The 27048-nt window shown below is 34.0% G+C and overlaps 1 pseudogene; it reads left to right on the forward strand.

The window, feature by feature from the left end:
- Positions 1-21755: 21755 nt before the first annotated feature.
- Positions 21756-27048, forward strand: part of LOC120155620 — a 78054-nt pseudogene continuing 72761 nt past the window's right edge.

A 27048-nucleotide genomic window follows, 5' to 3' on the forward strand; every position in this document is an offset into this window, starting at 1 on the left:
AAAACATAATTTTACACATTTAGTAAGGTTTGAAATTGATCTTGAAAGACTTGGAGTAATATTTTGATATTTGAGTAATTAAATCGAATATACTCAGAAAATCATTTATAAAATCTTAAAATTCATTTATACTTAATTTGTTATATCAAAACATCAAAATGTTTTCAACACTCTCCCCCTTTTTGATATAAAACATTTTAGTAATTTTAAGATTTTGAAATCAAGTTTTAAATTACTCCCCTTTACTCTAACACTTCTTCCCTTTAACACTTTTACATTTCTCCCCCTTTTTGTTAAATCAAAAAGACTCTAAAACGTTTTAAACAGGTTTTGAAAAGCATAGCCAATTTATAATAAGTAAATAAGATTAAGCTACTAAGATCACAATCAAAAGAGAGATTAGCCATTAGTTTCATAATCAATATTCGTAATCAAATGTGAAATGGCATAATTGGTCATATATGTTTAATGATGCAAAAATAAGAAAATTCAAACCGAACTAAATAAATATGTATAAGTTCAAAATCCATAAAGCATCAAATAAGTTCAAACATCCAAAATAAACAATCCAGAAACATCAAAATCAATCCAAGTTTTAATTTCAAGAAAGCATAACAAGGAAAAATCTACTCCATCGGAGGATCGGGAGGAGGAGGAAATCGTGCTTTCATCTCAAGGGAGAGAGCATCCATACGTGTAAGCATCTGCTGTTGAAACTCCATTTGTTGAGCTTCCAAGGCGTCTAAGCGATGATTCACCGCTTCATTGTTAGCAGTCAAATGGGATTCGATGGAAGCAAACCGTAATTCAAATGTCTCAAAAACGAACGAAAATATGGAGGCACTTGATCCTCTTGCGGTGTCGGCGTATTGGCGGGATCGTTAATGTCTTAAAATAATCCTTGAAGCTCGGGATCATCATCTGCAGCCGGTGCCGGAGGAGTACGAGAGGAGCTAGGAGCAGCTCGAGAAGAACTAGCTCCCGGAGTTTGCTTAGAAGGTCGAAAGACCCATAAACCAGTTTCCTCATCCTGTTTCCAATCAGCTTTCTTCTACGAGGTAAGATAGATTTGGTTTTGGAGAGGGATGGAATTGTCGAGAGAGAAATTTAGACCGAGTTTGATAAAACGGTTACTAAGAAGACATCCATAAACTAATGTTTTGACATGTTTTGAAGGAACAATGTTCATATATCCACTTAGCTGACTAAATATAAAGTGTGGCAAATTTATTTTGTTCTTATTCTTGAGACAGTGCATCCACCACAAATCCCTAATACGAAGAGTGGAGTACCTACCTCCGGATGGTCTAAACCACCAAGAGATCATCAAATGAAGAAAACAATCGTGATGAGATCGTAGAGTACTAACGCTAGTATTTGGAACATAGGGATATTCCACAGTTTCATTCTCATTATAAAGACCATCGTCATCTAGCCCAAAATATGAAGCTATAGTCTCGGGGTCAATATTAATATATTGTCCTAAAAGGTAGGATCTTATTGCTATAGTTCCATATTGAGTTTGGCTTTGAATACATACCGCATTAAAGTAGAAAATGAGGACTAACTGATGATAGACGGTAGGTTTTAGGTGAAACATTTTATCAAACTTCCATATTTTGAGAATCGAAAGGTATTCGAAGTCAATATCAATCATGGCTTGAACAGAAGGAATACGCTATTCTCGGATTCTATATGATTGAAAAGAATTTATGTACCTATGGTACAATTCCTTTCTACGATGTTCAGGCATAATAAAATAGGATCATATAAGACTATTAGGAGGAGGAGGAACGGAATTAGGAGGTCGGTTTGAATGACTCAATGAAGTCCTAGGACATTTTGGGTTTGACATGATTAAGAAATCAGAATATTAATGTAACCTGCAATTTGAAAAACATATGTATGCAATTTAATCAATCCCAAAACTTAATTGAGTCCGCAATAATCCAAGGTTCTCCTAAACTAAATCCTAATGGTCAAGGTTTTGAAAACTATTTGAAAATATTTTTTTTGAAAAATCATAATATATATAGTTTTCATGAAAAACAACATAATTGAGTAAAAAACATTTAAATAAATCAAAAGATTTTCAATTTTTTTATTTCGATTTTAAACAAAATTTTGAAATATTTGTGTTTTTGAAGAAATTGTTGTAAAATCTAGTTTCTAATCATCAAACAATCAATGCCCGATATAATGTTCATTCTAGAACTAATCTAAACTAGTTCTAAAATCAAAATATGATAAAATAGAGGTTTTTAGAAAAATAGCTTGAAAATTTCGGATTGATGAGAATGAGAAGTTGTTTTGCACGATTTAATGATAGTAGCAGGACTTTCAGATGAAATGAGGATGAATTCGATAAAAAAACGTTGATTTTGGAGCAATTTTGATAGTGAGGAGAGGGAGAGGAGCGACGGCCGTGAGAGAGTTTTTAAGAGTGTTTTGAGAAAATGAAGAAGAAATAGGGTTTTTATCCAAAAACCCAATGGATGCATCGATGCATGGCCTTGTGCATCGATGCACATTCAAAGGGTGCATCGGTGCATCTTCATGATGTATCGATGCACATTCAAAGGGATACATCGATGCACTGTTAAGTGTATCGATGCATGAAGCACAAAAATGTCAAAAATCCGTTTTAAAACACTCAAAATGCTAAATTAATTAGCTCTAGTGGTATTGGCAACTCATATATTGAAAATTAATCATGTTCAATTAATCAAATTAATCCTTAAACTACATTTGAACATAAAATTAATTTTCACCAAACAACATAAACTCCCCTAACTAATAGCAATGAATGCAATAAAAAATTTATTATTATAAGCATTTTTCATTTATTCTTTAAAAGAGCTAAAATTATTTCAAACACTAAGTGAAGATAGGTTAATTAAACCTAATTCTCTCCTAAGTGTCCAAAATCTTTCTTTGTCTAAAGGTTTTGTAAAGATATCCGCTAATTAGTGCAAAGTATCAATAAATTCTAGAACTACATCTTCCTTAGCGACATGGTCTCTAATGAAGTGATGTCTAACTTCAATGTGCTTAGTTCTAGAGTGTTGGATGGGATTTTTAGTGAGACAAATAGCACTAGTATTGTCACACTTGATAGGAATAGTACCTACTTCAATTCCATAATCAAAAAGTTGTTGTTTCATCCATAAAACTTGTGCACAACAACTACCGGCTGAAATGTATTCGCTTCAGTGGTAGATAATGCAACACAATTCTCTAGGATACCAAAGTCCTAAACTAGGAGTGTCCTTAAGGTATCTAAAGATTCTCTTAACAGCTAGTAAATGTGGTTCCTTAGGACATGATTGAAATCTAGCACATAAGCAAACACTAAACATAATGTCTGGTCTACTTGTAGTTAAATAAAGCAAAGAGTCAATCATTGACCTATATAATTTAACATCCACACATTTACCTCATTCATCTATGTCAAGCTTTGTTGATGAGCTCATTGGAGTGTCATAAGGTTTCCCTTTTTCCAGTCCAAACTTCTTGAGCATATTTTTGATGTACTTAGCTTGATTGATGAAGATGTCATCTTTTCTTTGCTTGAGTTGGAGTCCCAAGAAAAATGAGAGCTCCCCCATCATGCTCATCTCAAATTCACTTTGCATTAGCTTAGAAAATTCTTGGCAAAGAACATCATTAGTAGAACCAAATATTATATCATCAACATAAATTTGAACTACTAATAAATCTTTACCTTTATGCTTTAAAAACAATATAGTGTCAACCTTCCCTTTTGAAAAACCTTTTTCAATTAAAAAGTTTGAGAATATTTCATACAAGCTCTAGGAGTTTGTTTTAAACCATAAAGTGCTTTTGTCAATTTAAGAACATGATTTGGAAATTTTAAATCTTCAAAACCATGAGGTTGTTCCACATACACTTCTTCCTTTTATAAAACCATTTAAAAATGCACTTTTAACATCCATTTGATATAATTTAAATTCATGAAAACATGCAAATGCTAATAACATTCTAATTGCTTCCATCCTAGCTACGTGAGCGTATGTTTCATCATAGTCTATGCCCTCTTCTTGAGTATACCCTTGAGCAACAAGTATAGTCTTGTTTCTCACTATATTACCACTCTCATCAAGCTTATTCCTAAATACCCATCTAGTACCTACAATAGATTTATTACTAGGCCTTTCAATTAATGTCCATACTTTACTTCTCTCAAATTTATTTAACTCTTCTTGCATATCCATAATCCAATGTTCATCATTTAAGGCTTCTTTAATATTCTTAGGCTCTATGCATGAGATAAATACAACATAATTACAAATATTTCTAAGAGAAGATCGAGTTGTTACCCCTTTGGATGGATCACCTATAATCTCACCATCCTTGACATAGTTGTACTCTCTTGGATAAGATACTTCTCTTTCTTTAATGTTTGGATTCTCGAGAGGATCATGAGTTTCCTCATCTTTCATTTCTTCATTTGATGATGGTTCTCCAATGTCATGTCTAACGTCATTTGTATTTATAATGCCTACATCATCATTCACACAAGAATCTCCTTCCTCGGAAGGAGATTATCATCGAAAACAACATGTATAGATTCTTCTACAATTAAAGTTCTTTTATTAAACACTAGATAAGCTTTAGAATTTAAAGAATAACCCAGAAAAATTCCTTCATCACTTTTATCATCAAATTTTCCAAGATTATCTTTACCGTTGTTTAAAACAAAACATTTACATCCAAAAGGATGAAAATAACTAATGTTAGGCTTCTTATTTTTAAAAAGTTCATATGGAGTTTTCTTCAAAATAGGTCTAATCATTACTCGATTAATAACATAACAAGCGGTATTTGTGGCTTTCACCCAAAAATATTTTGGCAAATTGTTTTCACAAAGCATGGTTCAGCCATTTCTTCTAAAGTTCGATTTTTCCTCTCAACAACTCCATTTTGTTGAGGGGTTCTAGGTGTTGAAAAATTATGGCTAATACCATTAGAATTACAAAATTTAGTAAATCCAAGATTTTCAAATTCAGTTCCATGATCACTCATAACACTAGTTATAGAGTAGCCATTTTCGTTTTGGATTACTTTTGAAAACGTGATGAATTTTTCTAATGCTTCATATTTAGTACTTAAGAATAGAACCCAAGTATACCTAGAATAGTCAACTACCAAAACAAATGCATATTGTTTTCCACCCAAGCTAGTAGTTCTAGATGGCCCAAAAAGATCAAAATGAATCAATTTTAATACTCTACTAGTGGATACCTCATTAATGGATTTAAAAGAAATTCGCTTTTGTTTTCCTTTATCACAAGCATCACAAATTTTATCATTATCAAATTTTAGTTTAGGCAACCCTCTTTCTAAATCTCCTTGAATTAACCGTTACAAAACACTCATATTAGCATGTCCTAGTCTCCTATGCCATAACCAACTATCATGCTCATCCTTAGCAACTAGGCATAAATTAGTCATATCTATGGAATCTAATGCACCATGCAAATGTTTCCTATTCTATGACCAACAAGCATAATCCGATTAGATGCAATGTCAATAACTTTACAACCATTAGTTTCAAACATGACATTGAATCCTTTATCACAAAATTAACTAATGCTCAAAATATTATGCTTTAATCCATTCACATATAAAACATTCTTAATTTGTATGGAAGAGGTATTACCTATTGTACCTATACCTTCAATGTGACCTTTTGAATTATCACCAAAAGTCACTTCTCCTCCATTTTTGGCGTTAAGCTCTATGAACCGACTTTTGTCTCCGGTCAAGTGTCTTGAGCATCCACTATCAAGGTACTATGAGTTTGAATTTGTTTCCCGTGCCTTGTAGCAATGCTCCTTTTCCTACAAATATAGATTAATTTTTTATTTTTGGTACCCAAATTCTTTTGGGTCAATATTTATTAGTTTCCAAAATCCTAGTCCCCTTAGGTATCCATTTGTGTAGGATATCCTTATCTTTAGTAGTATTGAGTCCTTTAGGAACCCATATACTTTTAACAATTTTTCCATTAGAGGTTCTTCGGGGACCTCTATGATTGTAGTTTTTAAAACTTTTTCTAAAAAGTTGTATTTTGAATTTTCTCCATTTTCAAAACATTTCGTTCCAACTTTATCAAAAGAAGATTTAAGATCATCAATTTTCTTTTGATGATCATCATTGACCTTTGAAAGTAAGTTTTGCAAATCCGAATTTTTATTTTCAAACTCTTCTAGTTTGATTTGCAAATCTTTGATTTTACTTTCAAGATCGTTGTTTGTAACATCCCAAAATCCGGGTCAGTGACTAAAATGAGAATTTTTGAAATTTGGGGATCAATTTAGGAAAAATTGAAAGTTCAAGAATTTTAATAGGAATATTTCATTATTGGATAAAACTGTAAATATGAGATGATTATAAGGGTATTATGGTAATTTAGCTTCGAAGATATTTTATATTCCTTATTTAGGGAGATAACACGTGTGAAAGAGGAAAAAAAGATTCAGAAACTTATCTTCTTTCTTTCTTCTTCTTCCTCTCGTGGCTTCAACTCCCAAATGTAAGTTGATTTAATTTGGTTAAATTCTGGAATTTATAAGTTAGGATGGGATATTTAGGTATTATATAAGCTTAAGGTAAGCTTATAAGCTTAAAACATTAAGCAGCGAAAATTTGAAAGGAAATTTGATTAAGGGTGGAGAAATGAATTCTTGATATAAAGAGGTTTTTAAAGTTTTAAATATGGATTTGACTTGTCAAAGGGTTAATTAAGAAGTTAGAGGGGATAGAATTGAATTAAGAACGCATGTAAAAATTAGATGCAATTCTTTGATTCAAGAACTATGGTGAATTATGTGAGATGATGAAGTGTTATAGTGTTATAAGAAGATTTATACATGTATAGATAAGTTTTAAGGCATAAGGAGGGGTTAATAAGTAGAATTTGAGGTCAAAGTAAGAATTTTCGGGATCGAAATGTATTTCTGGGTTGTTTGCATCGATGCATCTTCAATGTGCATCGATGCACTCTCAAGTAAATAAACATCGAGTACAGTTGGTGCATCGATACATGAGGAGTGCATCGATGCATCCCTTTAAAATGGAAACATCGAATGTAAATTGTGTATCGATGCATGGTAGTGCATCGATGCACCTGTTAAAGAATGCACCGATGCACTTCAATGGGAAATGAAATAAATCGTTATTTAGTCTATGAAATGATAGATTAAAGTATATTAATTGGATACTGATAGTATATATATATATATATGATTGTGTAGACATCGATTGAAAGCAAAGTTCAGATAGGTCGACAGAGTAAGATACACAACGGAAACAAGAGTTTAAGAGGGTTCATTGAGACCAGGTGAGTACATGATCATAAGTGTATGTTATGTTAAGAATTAAGACTTGCGATGAGTCTAATTCCGATATTATATGATATAAGTATTAAAGCATAAACATGTAGTGACATGGTGTTAGATGTATCATATATGAGAAAATGCATATGTCTAATTGTTGAATGCATTATATGTGTGAACTATGTAAATGCATGTATTTATGATAATAGGTCATGTGATCATGAAATATTGATAATAAGTCATAAGATTACATGCATAGGTAATATGAGTTAAAAGACAATAGATAATATGTTATATACATATGAGAAAAATGTATATGTGAACTATATGAAATAGAATAAAGAACTATGTGATGTAACCATGTGTTAAAAGGATGAATAATGTGAATTTCATGGGAAAATGCTACGTGAAAGTAAACTACGTGACTATGTGATCATATGAAATGTGATAAAGAGCTATGTGAAAGAACTATGTGATGTGAATATGTAAATGTGTAATGAGGTAAAAGATAATGCCCATGTCATGTGTTATGAGAGCTATATGTATAGTTGGCATGCCAAGAGTCGAGGGTCTACGCGGTCATTCGGGACATAGTGGTCCTTCGGGATATATGTGTTATATGTGGTCCTTCGGGACATCTACGTGGTCATTCGAGACAAATTCTACGCACCCCTAGTGGGATTTATACGAGCTGTGGTGACAACATTGTGTACAACCTCTATGTACTCACATACCTTAAGTTCTCAATAGTGTGCATGGCTTTAAAAAGAAACCATAATTTGATATAATGATATGCGTGTTTCTCGTGAAAGGGTACATGTGATATGCTATATGTATAAGTGATAAATTAGGATCATATGATAATAATGGTAACAAGTGTATATAGTAATAGTGATATGAGATGTGATATGGTTATGTATGATATGATCATAGTAATTATTCATGTATTGTTGTGTTTGAATACATATTATATGTTTATGTTCAATATATGCTCATATGATGGAATTGAATCAATGACAAGGAAATAAGTAAGGATAAACAGGTAAGTGATGGGTTTAATAGGTATATAAGTATAATATGTGTTACATGGGATGTTCATGCATTTGTTAGTTTACTTTATGTATTTACATGTCTCACTAAGTCTATGACTTAGCGTGTAAGTGTTTTACACGTAGGTGCAGATAAGTCATAAGATCAAGCTTCGGATCCATAGAGCAGCATATCTCCGCACAAAGTTCAGATCATAAATATTTTGTAAAGTATGTTTTGTTATGTAATTCGGTATGTTGCCATGTAATTAAGTCATTAAATATGTACGCTCTGATGGAGTCAGTTAAGGTTTTAAACATGTTTATGTAAAAGAATTACTCTATAAAATAGAAATTTTAAATTTTCTATGGTTTATTTTATAAAAGTATGTGTTTTGACTAGTCAATGTGACACATCGAATTCGTATTCGGGTCGGATACGGGTTGGGGATGTTACATTGTTGGTTTTGGATATGAGTTTATTTTCATTTTTCAATTTTGAAATATCATTTTCATATTTTAAAAATAACTTCTCATAATCTGAAGCCAACCAATTATATTCCTCTAATAACTATCATAAGATAAATTATCTAAATCAAATGAGTTAGAGGTTACCTTAGAATCTTCCCCTAATGCCATCAAGCACAAGTTTACTACTTCTTGTTCCTCTTCATCAGAACCTTCTCCATCGCTCCATGTAGCCACATGAGCCTTGTACTTATTCTTTGATTGACCCTTTCTCTTCAATTATGGGAAATCATATTTGACATGCCCCAATTTTTTGCATTCATCGCAAATGATCGGGTCCTTCTCTTTTGGTTCATTTTTGAAGCCTTCATTTCGTTTGAATTTTATTCCTCGGTTAGGCCTCATTATTTTTCTGAACCGTTTGGCAAACAATGTCATTTCCTCGTCATCATCATCTTCATCCGAATCACTCTCATCTTTTGTTGATTTTAGAACAACTCCCACGTTCTTCTTTTTCTCCGTATCCTTCTTTGGCTCGTCTCTTTTCTCAAGATCTTCATCTTCTTTAAGCATCATTTCATGCGTGAGGAGAGAGCCAATAAGTTCATCGAGGGTCAAAGATTTTAAGTTCTTAGCATCGATGATCGTCGCCTTATTTGATTGCCAAGCTTTTGGAAGAGAGTAAACTAACTTCCTCACAAGCTTGTCATTTGGAATGATTTCTCCATATTATTTGAGACTATTGATAATCGTGGAGAATCTATCCGTCATAGATTTGACATCTTCATCCGGTTTCATTCTGAAATTTTCATAGCTATGAGTTATAAGACTAATTTTAGATTCTTTTACCTCGTTTGTGCCTTCATGAGTGACTTGTAGTTTGTCCCACATCTCCTTGGTGGTTGTGCAAGATGAAACTCTCCCGTATTCATCCAGTCCAAGAGCACAAAAGATAATATGGATAGCTTTGGAGTTGAGCTGGAACATTCTTGTCTCTCATTCACTCCACAATCCCGGGTGAGTGGAGGGTTTGATGTATCCATCTTCTATGATATTACCATGCTCTCATATCACTTTCTTGAATGAAATACATCATCTTATTCTTCCAATAAGCATAATTACTCCATTGAAGAAATGAGGCTTGTTGACGGGCAATGAATCAAGACCGAAGTCGGAGTTTGAAGTAGAGGCCATTGATGACTTGATAATCGATGTAACTCTTCCCGAATTGACTCAAGAGGCAATTAAACCTTTAAATGAGTAAGGCTCTTATACCAATTTTTGAGTTAATTGATCGACGGAATCGGCCAAGAGGGGGGTGAATTGGTAATTAAAAAGTTGGTGGATGCTTTTGCAGAAAATTGAAAGAAGTTGCACAGCGATTTAGAGTGGTTCGAATTTCTCAACCAAAGTCTATGTCCACTACCTTAGCTATCTACACTAAGGATTTTCCAACAAATTCATTAATTTGTTCTTTCTTTTGAGGACAAAGAGTAACCTTACAACTCCCTCAAGAATTATACCCCAATTCTTGAGAACACTCTTTTTCAAAGAGAAATACACAAATTTGCAAACTTACAAGGAAAACCTCACAAGGCAATATGTTTACACAATTCTAGAACAAGATAAGAACACTCAAAGATAATTACAAATGAGCACAAATTGTGTTCTTAAAAGAAAAATGAATATTCAAGGAAAATTGGCTTGATTTGCACAAACTTGATATTTGATGCTTTTTCTCTTGTTTCTAAATAATTTCTTGTTGTTTCTTGTTGATAAATGGCTTCAGAACTTGTTTAAATACTCCTTTAATTGATTTGAACGTTTGGGATACTTAGTGGAGTCAATAGAGCCGTTTAAGTGTGAAAACAATTAATAAAATCAGTTGGGAGCATCAGTGCATCGATGCATGAACAAGGTGCATCGGTGCGTCAAGTGTAAAATTCAAATATTTTGACGTTGGACCCTTAGTGCATCGTGCACTAAGAGTGCATCGATGCATGAAATGCATTTGATGTTTCAAAATAGCCTGAGTGCATCGATGCATGGCTTGTGCATTGATGCATCAAATGCACTGAGTGCATCAATGCATGGTATGTGCATCTATGCATAAAATGCATTCGATGTTCAATTTATTCATTGGTGCATCGATGCATGGATTGGTGCATCGGTGCATCACTTTGAAAAATTGATTTTAGGCTTGATTTTGGTTCAAAATACTTTGTGAAAATTGTTTAAAAAATAGTTTAAGTATAAAACACAATTTTACACATTTAGTAAGGTTTGAAATTGATCTTGAAAGACTTGGAGTAATATTTTGATATTCGAGTAATTAAATCGAATATACTTAAAAATCATTTGTAAAATCTTAAAATTCATTTATACTTAATTTGTTATATCGAAACATCAAAATATTTTCAACAAAAAGGAAGAAGAAAATGATCTTTTCGAGTAAGAGAGTTCAACTTCCTGTAATCAATACAAACTCACCATCCATTTTGAACTCTTGTTGGAACTAACTCCCCTTCTTGATTTTCGACCACTGTGACTCTCGTTTTCGTGGGAACCACATGAATCGAACTTACCCAATTACTATATGAAATTGGATAGATTACGTCAGCATCAAGGAGTTTATGAATTTTTTTCTTTACTACTTCCATCATTGGTGGATTTAATTGGCGTTGTCCTTCACGTGATGGTTTTACTCTTCTTCGATTTGATCTTGTGCATGCAAGTCGAGGGACTTAATCCTTTAATGTGGCAATGGTCCATCCTATGGCTTCTTTGTGAGAGCGGAATACCGCTATCAAAGCTTCCTCTTCTCCTTCGGATAATTTACTTGAGATAATCACTGGCAAAGTTTCATTTTCGCCCAAAAAGACATATTTCAAATGCTCTGGTAATTGCTTCAATTCTATCTTAGGTGCCTGCAAAACAAAAGGTAAAATTTTAGTTTTAAAGAAGATAAAGATAAATCAGAATTGATTGAATTAATATTTTAAATTCTCTTTCTTCCTCTTCGTGGCAAAGTTCAGGATCCTTAAAAAGATCATTAGAAAAATTAGATTCAATATATTCATCAATTAAAAGATCTATAACATCAACAGAATTAATTCTTTCAACATGATCAGGGCATTTCATTGCTTGTAAACATCAAATTCAACGATCTCACCATCAAATTCCATTGTTAGTATACCACTTTTAACATCGATCTTTGTACGTGATGTGCTTAGGAAGGGTCGGCCTAAGAGTACATCGGAATAAGAATCAGACCTATCATGTTCCATGTCAATGACATAGAAATCTGTAGGAAAGAATAATACATCGACCTTTACCAAGACGTTTTCTATTACTCCCACTGGATAGATCACAGATCGATAAGCCAACTGTATGGTTATTCCTATTTCCTTCAAAGGCTCGTTAGTAATCATTTTATATATAGAAAATGACATAACATTAATTGAAGCTCCTAAGTCACACATTGCACGTTTAATTTTAAAATCACCTATTTTGCAATGTATAACAAACATACCTTGATCCTTCATCTTTGGTGCGAGTTTTCATTGAAAAATTGTAGAGACATGTTCTCCAAAATTTACCTTTTCGTGCCCCATTAACTTCCTCTTTATAGTGCAAAGTTCTTTTAAGAATCGAGCATACCTTGGTACTTGTCAAATTACTTCAAGAAGAGGTATGTTGACTTGAACTTTTTGGAATACCTCAAATATCTCATTTTCTTCAGCCTTTTATCATGCTTCATCAACCTTGATGGAAAGGGTGGTGGCGTGATTTCATGAGAAGAAAGAGAAGGATGTGAGTCAGATGTACCTTGTATTTCTGAAGGTGATGTGTCCTCTTATTCTTCCTGATGTGTGACTTTTTCTGCAGGAACTTCGAGTGAGATAACTTTTCCACTTCAGAGTGTGATGGCACTAACATTTTTTCTCTGATTTAACTCCGTTTGAGCAGGTAGTCTTCCTTGTGATTCTAATTTTCCCATAGTTTGAACTAGTCGTCTTACTTGGTTATCTAACTCTTGAATATATGTTTCGGTTTGGCTTTGGGATTTTTCCTGGGATGTAATGAACTTTTCTTGTGAAATTGCTAACTTCCATATGAATTCCTACAATGATGGTTTTTGTGTTTACTATTGAGGAGGATAAGTTGGTATTTGATTTGCCGCATAGTTGAAGTTTGGGTGGTCTAGCTTTGTGCATATCCCACATGCTCTTGTTACTCCAGAGTTTCCTACAACAAGTAAATTAACTACTTCAGGTAATTTATCTAACTTATTTTCAAGGGAAAATATACTTATCTCGTGAACCATCGGCTGGGTTCACTTGAAAACTATTGAGAGTTGGCTGCCATGGTTGAAATCAATTCCCTTGTTGTTGTTGGGGACATGTTGACTAATGCTCCTCCACTGGCGACATCCACCATTTTCATCTCCATTGGTAAAAGGCCTTCATAAAAGGATTGAAGTAATGTTTGCTCACTTAATCTGTGTTGCAGACAACGTGCGCAAAGCTTTTAAATCACTCCCAATAGTCATAAAGACTTTCTTCGTTCTTTTGCTGAATTGAAAGAATACTCATTCGCAACTCACTTGTTTTAGCCGCTAGAAAAAACCTGTCAAGAAAAATTCGATTCATGTCAGCTCATGAATTAACTGAATTTGGAGGTAAATAAAATAACCAATCTTTAGCCAATTCATCTAAAGAGAAAGGGAAAGCTCTCAATTTAATTTGATCATCGGTAACTCCATGTGGTTTCATGCTAGTGGAAACCATGTTGAATTCCAACAAGTGTTTGTGCGGATGTTCAGTGGGAAAGCTTTGGAAGGTGGGAAGAATATGAATGAGTCTCGTCTTTAATTGAAATAGAGTCCCTCCACTAGGAAAATTAATGCATAATGGCGTCTGAGTGACAGGTGCTGTGACTAGTTCTCCAATTTGATAATCATCGTTTTGTTATTAAAATAATTCATGGTTTCTTAATAAAAAGAAAATAAAAGGTAGTATAAAGAAGCATGGTCGATCCACAGGGACTATGGTGTTTCTGATTTAATAAAACTCTTTCTTGATTTTTAAAAGAAGATAGAATTTCATATGAAGTTAAAAATATATATTAAAATAAAAAAGAAAAACAATATAATACTAAATATTAATAGTAATAAATATAAAAGGGGGATTTTTAAAAGTTGTTTTTAAAATAAAAATAAAAATTAAATCAAAGAAAAATAATTAAATAAACATATTTGTAACCTTCACCAATTTTGTAATCAGATTGTCATTTTCTTTTGTCCATGCCATCTGTGAAATCTATGTAATGTTTTGTTTACAATAAATATAAAACTCTAATCCCAATTATAATCGTTAACTATAATAAAAGAACAAAATTTAATACACAAGGGATCGATCATTTGGTGAAAGAGATCGATCTTTTTTTTAAATAACTCGATCATTGCAAGAAAGGGTTCGATCTTTTAGGAGAAGAGATCAATCCTTTTCATCTAGGGATCGATTCTTTTGGTGAAATGATCGGTCATTTTCCTCGAGGGATTGATCTTTTTCTAAAAGGGATCGATCCAAAACTCAATGGAATCCAAGGGATTAATCCTTTTCAAGGGGATCGATCCTTTTGCTAAGGATCGATCCTTTGAGCCAAAAATGCTTGAAAAATTAACTTTGAAACGTGAAAATGATCGAGTATGTTTTTGAAAAGTTTCAACCAAGTTGAAAAGCAATTTAAAAACATTTTTAAGTTAATTTAGACTTGAATTATTTTCAGTAATTTTTTGACAAATTCGATTAAGTCCAAAATATATTTTACAAATTATTGTTATATAAAGATTTTAATTCAACACCAATAATTTTATTATTAAAGATGTGAGATTATACGAATTTGGATTTATTTGTGGATGTTGAAGCATCTTCTAATAACCCATAAATGGATCAAAAATCCTGCAACAAATACAAACAAGAGAAAAAAATTCACTGAAATTATGAAATCCAAACAATGTCAAGATGTGAAATTATATGAGTTTGGATTTGTTTGTGAATGCTGAAACATAATTTGATAACTCATAAATGCATGTAACTGGTTCAAGCCATACGTTGGAGTTGGTTCTTACAAATGCAAAAATGAATTGTCATGAGGGTTTATAAAACCCTGAAGTTTGCAATAAACGAACAAGTAGTATTAAAAATTTATATTGAACAGTCAATTGATAAAAAAATAAAAACACTAATAATTATTGAAGTTCATCCGTTTCAGGAGCATGAAAGGAACTTCAGTCACTTAACTCTTTTGATTCTTTTTTAGTCTGATTATTGAATATTCTTTATGTAGTGTTCAAGAACTGAACTTAGTTCAATCTTGGACTAAGCTTCCAACATTCCAAAATGAGACTTTGTTAAGGTTATGTTAGAAGTCGCAAGTCTTAAAGAAATATATGTGTCATTTAGTGATATATATATTAAGAATACTCTAAAATAATATAGAAATAGTAGATGTGCAAAAGTATATATAAAAATTTAGATATTTGTAATATTTAATATTATATCTAAAAATATCTATTAGAAGAATCTAAATATTTGTAATGTTAAATGACTAAGATGTTGACATGTGTCAATAATTATTGCCACCAAAATTTATAAATAGGGTTGAGTTTTACTATTTTAGTACGGGTGAAGAAGTAAGAAAAGAGTGTCAAAAGTCTGAGTTAGAGAAAAAGAGCTTAGAGGTAGAGAAGAGAATAGTAGTGGGTTAAGGGTGCAACATTGTAATTGTATTTGTGTATTAATAAAAGTGTTCTTTCTCTTACGTTTACTGGTTAAGCCTTAGTTTTTTAAGCTTTTAGTGCACTTGTGTTAGTTTTATTATATGATCGTCTATGCCACTTGATTGATATATGATCAGTGTTGGTTTTTTGGCAAATTTTGAATCCCACATTGGTTTTGTATAAGGAGGAGGGGAAATTCTTTTGTTATAAATAGAGCCCTCCTCCTCCTTAGTTTAGTATCCCACAAATATAAACATTATTCTATATTAAAGGCTATTTGTACTCTTTCTCTCTTTGTATTTCCTCTATTAGTGAAAATTATTTTAGTGTTCGAGGACGTAGGCATAATATGGCCTAACCTCGTTAAATTTTGGTGTTCTCTTTTATGTCTATTTAATAGCTATTGTCGGGTATAGTTGTTGTTAATTATTGTCCTATTAAAATTACTTGTCTTGGTAATTCTGTCTAAAGAGAGTGGGTTTTAAGAGGGACCATTGTGACCCCTCCACTCTTTCCTAGGAATCTACCTTGGGGTGATTTTTAGTACAATTGTTTTCACACTAGTCACCTACATAATAGTTTTCAAGGTGAAATTGTTATTATTGGTGGAAATTAACCCGCCTTCCATAACAATTGGCATCAGAGCTCTTGGTTTATTTTAGTATGCTCTGTGGTTGCGACTTAGGTTGATCTTCCACATCAGAAAAAAATTTCCTTGGACTATTTGACATTCCGCATTGACAGCTATTAAATAGAATTTGTAGCAGAAATGGCATACGACACAAAAACATCCACATCGTCGTCAACAGCTTCTTCATCTACAATTTTGGCAAGAAATACAGTGACAAATGTTAGATTTGCAATGGAGATTTTTTATGGCACCGGTCATTTCGGCATGTGGCAAAGTGAGGTTCTAGATGCCCTATTTTAGCAGGGTCTAGACATTGCTATTGAAGGACAGAAACCAGATGATGTTAAGGAGAAATAATGGAAGAGGATCAATAGATTGGCATGTGGTACTATTCGATCGTGTCTTTCTAGAGAGCAGAAGTATGCATTTTCTAAGGAAACTTCTGTAAGTAAATTGTGGAAGGAACTGGAGGAGAAATTTTTGAAGAAAAGCGGTCAGAACAAGCTCTACATGAAAAAGAGATTGTTCCGCTTCAACTATGTACAGGTACTATGAATGATCACATTACTATGTGGTTTGCACACATAATGCCATACTGTAATTCACACTCATTATGAATTACATGGGCTGCACACATAGTGTCGATACGGTAATTCACAAACTCATTATGAATTATATGGGGTTCACATAGTGCCGATACGGTAATTCATAAACTCATTATGAATTACGTGGGTTGCACACATAGTGTCGATATGGTAATTCACAAACTCATTATGAATTACTTGGGTTGCATACATAGTGGTGATACGGTAATTCACAAACTCATTATGAATTACGTGGTTGCACTCATAGTGCCGATACGATAATTCACAAACTCATTATGAATTACGTGGGTTGCACACATAGTGCTGATACGATAATTACGGCATATACATTTAACAAAATGCATCTATGACTAATAACATAGAAGTACATAATATATGCACTCACCTGGTTTGCCTCACTATTATGCCCCAAATGTAGTCCGACTATTCGACGACTTTATCCTTTCCTTTCTGTTTGCTTGACTCAGGAGCTTTATTATGATCTACACAAGCATCCATAATCATACATTCAAATATGATATTAGTATACTTACTAACATTTATCCAAAGCAATAATACTAAAAAAGTACTAAAATTCGAATTATATTACCCTAACTTAACATTTCAGACTGAATAATATCGATACCCCTCCTATGGTATCGATACTTCTCTTCTATGATACCAAAACCCACTTTGGTATCGATACCATTTTAGGATGATTACAGTATCGATACCTTCCTCTTGGTATCGATACCTCCACCTTATTATCGATACTTCTTTAAATTGGTATCGATATTGTTCATCATAATCCTCTAATTTAACCTTATAGTATTGGTACTGTTCTTCCAGTACCAATTCCCTTGCCCAGATTTTACTTTCACTTCGAATTTTACACAAATTTCACCTAAATCTTACTCTTATCTCCAACCATGCCATTAAACTCATTATCCCTTGTCCCAACTAACTTACTTCCATAAATTTCTTTTAAACATCCAAAATCTCCAAAGAAACTTAAAACTAAGAATCACACCCAATTTCAAACATGTTTTCAAACTTTTAAGGCTCCAAATCTCTTATTTACCTCTTTGACAAGTCAAATATGCCTTTAAACTCCAATAACTAACCTTATTCCATCAAATTACTTAAAAACTCATTTTATTAAATCTCTAATAAATCACTTGAAGGAAAAACCAACTTGAAGGAAATCTTACATTTGCTATGGAGGGCACGGGGACAACGAGAAGAAGAAGAGAACAAGGTTTTCACTTTTATCATTTCCTTATCACCTTAATAAATATCCCAAATAAAAATGAATATTAAATTTATTTCCTTTTAAATGACCATAATGCCCCTCAATTCTTCCATTCTTAGTAATAAGTCTTAAACACAAATTCTTAAATAAGTCATTGTACTTATCAATTTATTTAAATTAACCCACCAAATTTTAAATCCTTTCACTATAGTTATTGACCCGATGTTTTAGGTATTACACTCAAGGCCAATCTTTTTTTGGCACATTGAAACAATCATTGTATCAATGCTTAACGAGTTTGGGTCCCCTCCTGATTGGCTCATCCCCATTCATTTTCATGTCGATCTTTAACCCGATCGACTCGTTAATTCCAATGGTGCATGGAACCTTCCCCTTATTTCCTCGTTTTCCACTAGGCTATCATCGCACATCATGAGCATTCTTCCCCCGAACCTCAGTCAGGGTGATGATCGTTGTGTATGGCGTTGGGGTAATCTCAACTCTATTACTGTTAAGTCTGCCCAAAACTTGTCGACTCCTCTTGGGACCCTTTATGGAAAACAATTTTGTATGTGCCTATTCCCTACCGCATCTGCGTCTTCTTTAACTTATCACTCACCACCGTATGATGGCAATCACTAGCATTTATCGTGGTCTCTCATTTTCCTATCATCTTGGTTTGTGGTGCCCCTAACAAAATTTAACTCCACACCCTTCATGATTTCTTTGTTGCTTACTCTATTGGAAATCTATTATTGACTCTCTCGCCATCGCTCTTTCCATCTCCATGATTGAAGATTTGGCTGAGTTATAATTTAAATTCCTCTATTTTTTCTGTTGATATGTGTACACTTTGGTCTCTGCTTTATTGCTCTTCCCCTTGAATGATCTGGAAGCGAAGGAACGATCTTGTGTTTAACAGTTCTTGCATCCCCATTGATGAAGCTATTGCTATGAGAAGGAGCTGGGCAACTTAATTTTCCAATGATCAGTCCAATAGTTTGAAGCCCCAGAAGTCCCTGTGCGCCATCAATTGGCCTCAACCTCCATTGGATTGGATTTGTCTCCATATCGATGGCTCAATCGATGAAACCTCTGGTTTTAGCACAGTTGATAGAGCCCTCAATTCATGGGATGGTTCCTGGATGCACGAGGCTTAATAGGGTTATTGGTATTTTGAACCCCTTCCAAGCAAAGCTCAAGGGATTATATGAGATTGTAGCTCACCTGGTCTTTGGGTATTGAATTGGTCCAGGTCCAGTATAATAACGCCCAAGCAATTGACCTTCTCACTCGTGCTCCTACCACTAGTTCTACCCCCCTTGGTGTAACACAATAGACCAATACGATACATAGTCGACCTATGTAGGATGTCACACAAAACCACCGGAGTGGCTGACCAACACTTTACTATTTTCTTGTACTATAAAATGACCATTTCCACAAGTAAAACATCTATGAAATAATAAAATTTAAAACTTTATATTGGGAGCTCCCAAAATAAATATCTACAATCAAAATATTACAGGCTGACTCTTAATAAAATTTACGACTCAACTGATACAATAGGGTTTATAAATTATACACGCCTTTCAAAAATTGTTGAGGCGTACTCGGAATCTTCACTGGGTTTGGACCTTTATCTATCTACTACTCTTTGAACTCTCGATCTACTGACCTGACCACATAAAATAATACAAAGGTTGAGATAACTAGCTCGTGCCACACTAACAACTAAAACATACTAAAAGTTTGTCACGAAATGCTCAAGCTATCAAGTCTACTCTATCTAGTCTACTAGTCTGGTCTGTTCTGCTTTAGTGAGTATACTCGTATACTCACTCTCTATTCTATGGTAGACATCATGGTGCGACTGAGGGTTTTGCATCTTAGAGCTTACACACCCCTCTATTCTACCGAGAATGTGGCCCCTAAAATCTCTGCATAGAACACCACTATCGACTATCACACTCTTTGAGTGTTAGACCTTGCGTACAAACTAGTCAGCTTAAAGTGTCTTGCGCTCCCTAAGGATCCAGACTGAATCTATACTTTCGACTCTCTATCTTTTCTAAAGGAACTCGGGTGTCCTGGTCGTTTTCTCGAGCATTCAAACAAGACTAGTCTTATTTCCCTTCTTTATTCTTGTTTCTACGTTTGAATTAAACATCATTAATGTTCTTACTTGAAGTCTTATGTGAGGAAATACTGAAGTGTTGGGGTACCTTGAGTCTAATTCCCTTAAAAACTAACATTTTTGCCCAAAATAGACTGAAAATATCGATACTAGCCTAAGAGTATCAATATTACTACAAAAGTTTTGATACTTTATATAAGTACCGATACTTTTAAACATTATGTTCTGACCATTTTCGATACTTTATGGGAGTTTCGAAACTATAACCTAAAGTTTCAATACTCTTGCCCAAAAACTCATAACTTTCCCAAAATGAAGAACAAGTATCGGTACTATCCCTAAAGTATCGATACTCTACTTGCAAAAGTCATAAAACACATATGAAACTGCTATATTTCAATCCCAAAGACTCTAGTGAGGTCTCCAAACATTCTTTAAAGTCTTATGTGATTACAATAATCATAAATAAGACTTTATATCATGCTTATAACATAAATCTTGGAATCCACCATTAACATATAACACTAAGCTTCATAATAACTCTCAAGCTAGAACTCATTTCTAATGATCACTAAGAGTATAGAAGAGTTGATAGTGTGTTACCTGGCCTCTTGGTTGCTAAAAGTCCTCTCAACTCAACTAGGAGCCACCTTATCTTCAAGAAAAACCCATTTTGAAACTAATTCTAAAACTCACAAATGGAGCTTAAAACCAAGCTTGAAAGATGGAGAAAATCATTCTCACGTTAGCTTACAAACCTCACACTTAGAACTCTTAATATCTCAACTTGGAAGGAGGAAGGAAGGAAGGAAGAAGAAAGAAATGAATTATGGAAGAAAAAGAAGAAGAAAAATGAATTATGGAAGAGGAAGAAGAAGAAATGAATTATGGAAGAAGGAGAAAGAAATGAATTATGAAGAAAGAAGAAGATTTGGTGAGGAGGTATAGGGGTGGTTCACGTATAAGATATTATAATGTTATATCACTATTTGATTTCAATTTAAACGGTTTATTTAATTATATACAATATGCATATGTATTTCTTCATATTTTTCATATGCAATATACATACATCATGCACAATGAAGGACTCCACTCGAATTTAAAAATCATCTATCGGTTATTAACTTTTGAATTATTAAATTTATTTTATAACTAACTCAAAATATCAAACTAAATAAGATAAAAATTTCAATTTTTCTAAGGTGAAACAAGTTTACCCACACGTGTGTATATATATATATATATATGAATAATTAGGAAATAAGTAAGGTTCCCACAAACAATATGATTAGCGCACAAAGTCAGAAGTAATGACGTAAGTATCAATCAACGAATGAAAAACGAAGGAAGTAGACAGCAGGGGAGAGGGAGGGAAGAAAGAAGCGGGTGACTTGGCTGCTCCACCCATTTTTGGTTTTGATTATCTTTCTTCAAAAAAATCCGCACTTCAAAAAAATCCACACTTTTTTTTAATCTCTCTTCATTCAAATCCACATAAATTCTTTATATTCCATTCCCCTATCCCTCTCGCGCCTCACAATCATGGCTAACCTTCATTCCTATCTCCCATTTCAACCCAACCCCTCCCCCCCTTCCCTCCGACAATGGCTTCCTCCTCGTTGACTTCGTCGGCTTCTGCTCCATTAAATCCAAACCCACTACTTGTCCCAGGCGGAGACTCCCCCTCTCCCTCAACACTCGCTCTACGCGCCGCTTCTGCGCCACCCCAACAGTTTTGTTAGGGCCGTTCTTGATCATCTTCCGACTACTACTACTGGAGCCTCTGGTCGTCAATCATCCGCTCCTCAACCCAAGGTGGAATTCCCACTATCGATCAATCTTTCTTTCTATTTTGTTGTTTGTTTTGACTTAAACCATCTACTGCTGCGTGGTTAATGAGTCAAATTTAGGTTTTGGATGCCGGAAGTATTGTTTAAAAAAGTACCCAGTTTTAATTTTTCATATAATACTATGTATTTGTGTCTGAAGTAACGACGTAATTTCATAGATTAACACGAGTTTAGTATTTTGCTGTTACAAATATACTATGCTTATTGCTTAATAATTGAAGTCCTTTCTTAAAGCTCAAGTTCAGTAGTTACAATGGCCATTCATGTGTTCTATCGAAGTTTGTCTTACATCTTTCATTGTTCAATAGAATTTTCGAATATACAATAGGAGTATTGAACTTTAACCACTAGTTTCTTTGTTGGTGTAACCCATAATTTTCTGTCATGGGTGAAGTGACTCATTTTTCTTGAGTACCTGAGGTGCATGTTTAGGTTTGGTATACCTTATGATATGTATAATCAAGGTACAGGGTGAAAGAGTGATGTATCTTCCACGCTTATGCCTTTTTGAGATACAAGGGTCATGCTATCATAGAGTTGTTACTTCATGACGAAATACATGATCCTGGGATTTGAAACTTTATTTTTTATATTCTCTTTTACCTGGTATCAATTTTTTTTTTTCTCTCGGTTTTGCTTCAAGATTGTATCGAAAACTTCTAGGATCCATTGGGGATAATAGAAGTAGGAATGTGACTTCCAGAGCATCTAAATGTTATCTGTCATTAACATTGTTCCCAAAATTTGATTTCTTTACGCTCACTTCATCTTTGACGACAATGAGTTGTTTCACTCGTTCACTTTGCTCTCCTTATGATCTGAATTTTGTATAGGTTGCAAACTTAGAGGATATATCAGAAAGAGGAGCTTGTGGAGTTGGATTCATTGCCAATTTGGAAAATAAAGCATCACATGGAATTGTTAAGGATGCCCTTATAGCTCTTGGGCATGGAGCATCGTGGGGGTTGTGGAGCAGATAATGATTCTGGTGATGGTTCGGGATTGATGACTTCAATTCCTTGGGATCTATTTGACAAATGGGCTGAAAATCAAGGGATGGCATCCTTTGATAAGTTGCACACTGGTGTTGGGATGATTTTCTTCCCAAAGACAATAGCCTTATAGAAGAAGCCAAAAAAGGTAATTGTTTAATTAAATCAACTGGTTTGCTTTTTTATGTTATCTAGAATTGGGGCACACAAATGACTGGAATATATTGATGGCTTACTTTTGTATATTATTCAGCTATGAGTGAAGCTTTTGGTTTTTCACGTAGATGTGAAATAGGCTGATTGGGATTTATTTATGATAAATAAGGATTAAGGATATATGAGCGAGCGCTACTAGGACTTCGTGGGATGTTACTTAAGTTACTTGATAATATCCACCATCCGATCAATGTGAAATCATGATATACAACTCGCTCTTCCTTCTCCACCTCCCCACCACTGGGATTTGGAAGAAGATGCTTCATCGAGAAATCAAATGAAATTTGAAACTTGGGGTTTTTCACTAAAAACAGAAGAAAGTTTTGGGGCCATTTCATAAGTTTAAAAGAAAAATGTCCAGTCATAACACCGTTAAGTATTTTTTTTAAATTTTAGTGACCAAAGTAGGAGTGAGAAGAAAGTTGAGTGAAGAAGCTTGTAATTTACTATTTTCTTTGAGAACTCATGTGAACATTTGAGAAACTTGAATTTCAATTATCGTTGAATTTCGTTCGTTAATTTAATTGTTCTGATTCATTTTTGCCTTCTGCTACTGTTTTGCTTTGGAATTAAGATAATGAATTAGTTCCCAGCTAAAAATGACTCCAATGGAATGGATGCGGAACTAAATTCCTTTAATATTTGTTATCCAACTGTTTAAGAGATTTACTAATTTTTCTTTTCTTTCACTTCCATCATATGCCGACTCTATTTAATTTTGAACTAACGAGTTTCTCGTTTCCTAACCATATAATTCTATTAGCTATTATTATGGCTTTGGGCAGATAAAGTGGATTCACAATTCAGTTTAATTAGCTGTAAGGATTCAGTTCCAAATTGATTAAACATCTTCAAAGAGACTTTTTTTTTATAGAAATGGGAGACCTCATTAAAACCCCCTTCATAACCTATGAAATATAACTATTCATAGAACTTTGGAAGGGGAAAAAAGTGTCTCAAAATTTTATTGAATATCAAAGCCATATTACATTATAGTTAACATCAATCACCCTACTGCTACCACTTTCATACCTATACAAAAAAACCCCAACACTAACCTCTCATACCTACACACAAACCCACTCATCCAATTCCCTCTTTCGCCAATTTATCTGCCTCCCAATTGGCCCCTCTGGAAATATGCCTAACCATATCCCTATCCCTAATTAACAATATAATCTCTTTCAACATAAGACTCAATGAATTAGGACAACCACTCTGGTTTTTGATCCAATTAACCACAGATAGGCAATCAAATTCTAAAATTAGTCTCCCTTTATTACACCATATAAATTCTATAAAAAGCAAAAAACCCCTTTTAATTGCCAACAATTCAACTACTGCAGGAAGACCCTGCCCAACAGCCTCAGAGAAGGACTCTAACTGCAAACTACCTGAGTTTTTGAGAATCCCGTCAATGCCCCCTTTTAACCAATCACCACTGACAGCACCATCCACGTTCAATTTGAAGAAACCCACAGGAGGAAACCATACGGACCGAGATAGAACTAAACTCTTATGGCTGCCACACGGATCCGCAACAGATGGGTCACCAATTAAACAATCAAAGGGAGAGTAGAAATGTTGGTTTAGCAAAAACCAGGCCATCGATCTATACCTCGCAAGGAAGAAAAGATTAATCTGATCCTTAGACCCCCTTCAAAAACTAACTGATTCCTATACTTCCATATAGACCACATCACTGCTCCAAGAATAAATTTCCAGATTTCAGACTTCGAAACCAGCCCCCACCAAGCCTGAAGAAACAATGCAGGAACAAAATGAATAGAAGATTGAACATTCCAAAAACGCAAAAACCTGCACCATAGATCCCAGGACACAGAACAGGTGAAAAACAAATGAGAAACCGACTCTGCAAATTAAACGTGGAGCTTTTCCGAAACTAGTATCTCCTTATATACTTATTTGTTACCATACTTTTATAACTTTTGTGAGCTTCATCACATATAAAGAGTGTTAATCATGTGGAGATAATTTTTCTCATCTCTGTACATTATATCATTTGATCTAGTATGTCTTTTACATGTATATTCTATTGTTTGACTAGTTTTTATTGGTTCTGTAGTTATTGTAAATATTTTTAGACAAGAGGGCCTTGAGGTTATTGGATGGAGGTCTGTTCCTGTAAATACATCCGTAGTTGGTTTTTATGCAAAAGAAGCCATGCCAAATATACAACAGATATTTGTTAGAGTTGTCAAGGAAGAGAACGTCGATGACATTGAACGGGAACTATACATCTGCCGAAAATTAATTGAAAGAGCAGCAGCCTCAGAGACTTGGGGAACTGATCTTTATTTCTGTTCTTTGTCCAATCAAACCATTGTTTACAAGGGCATGCTTCGTTCAGAAGTTCTTGGGTTATTTTATTCTGACCTTCGCAATGACCTCTACAAGTCTCCATTTGCCATTTATCACCGAAGGTTTAGTACAAATACTAGTCCTAGATGGCCTCTTGCTCAACCGATGAGGTTTCTCGGTCATAATGGAGAGATCAATACTATACAGGTTAGTTTCGCTACAAATATCATGTTTGTCTAATATATTATTCATTATGACAAATATGATTAATGATCTCAATTTGTTCTTTGCGTTCTACTCTGAACCTAATGCAGGGGAACTTGAATTGGATGCAATCGTGAAACCTCATTGAAGTCCCTGTTTGGCGTGGAAGGGAAAATGAAATTCGCCCTTTTGGTAACCCAAAGGCATCTGACTCGGCAAATCTTGATAGTGCAGCTGAAGTATGAGCTAAACTTTATTAATGTTTTAGTATACTATTGGAATTATACTGTGTCATGATTGGTGAACTTAGAGCTAAGCTCTGAGGGTTCACCCACCCTTCTAGGAGCTGGATTCTTGCAATGCTGTAGTATACTATTGGAATATACTATATCATGATGGTTAACCTAATTCCCTTAGGCCTTTATCTTCTTTTTACCATAAAAATAAAATTTCCTTTGTGTTTCTAATACTTGTAGTTGTGAAATCTGATTCCTACTTTGACTGCTGACACAAGCTGGTAATTTCTTTTAATGGGTGACATTTACGGATTGGAAGTTGTAGTAAATAAAAAATGTTAGGGAGTAAGGTGGTTGAGTCTAGATAATCTTGATTCTTGTAATGGTGCGCTTATTATAATCTGGTTCTATCTTCTGAGGGTTGGTTTAAACTTTTTTTTTTTTCAATAATACTTGAGGTACTCTTTTTCTCCTTCCGCTTTTTGTTGGTTTATCTCTATGGTCCTCTGACAATTATGAAGGGGTTTTTAATGAGAACTTCAATTCTTATAAAAAAAATAGTTAAATATACTGATAGAAATGCATTACTATGTCCTTGTCTGTGGTTGGGCTATATTGGAGATATGACTGTTTGCATCTTGTGTGGAGGGAGTAGGTTTAGTGTGCAAATGCTAAAAAGGCTAGAAATGGTCCTTCAATAGTAAACTTTTGATCGAGCCAAATCTTTACTTGACCCAAAATTGTTCTGGAAAGGTCTCCTACAATGCTCATATGAGGGTAAAGTGAAGAAATTATGTTTTTGAGTTTGATGTGATAGAATGTCTTGCTGTTTGTATTTTAGTGTTGTATAGAACCATGTACAAAAGTAATTTACTGGAGAGAGAAATAAGTTTGATTCACGTTGTAAACTTCAATGGTTACAACATGGTTTTGTATAAGAAATTACTAAGAGTCCTAGCTAAGGTAAGAGTTCTAGCTAA

The sequence above is a fragment of the Hibiscus syriacus genome, unplaced genomic scaffold (assembly GCF_006381635.1).
Source record: "Hibiscus syriacus cultivar Baekdansim isolate YM2019G1 unplaced genomic scaffold, ASM638163v2 tig00111199_pilon, whole genome shotgun sequence".
Classification (NCBI taxonomy): Eukaryota; Viridiplantae; Streptophyta; class Magnoliopsida; order Malvales; family Malvaceae; genus Hibiscus; species Hibiscus syriacus.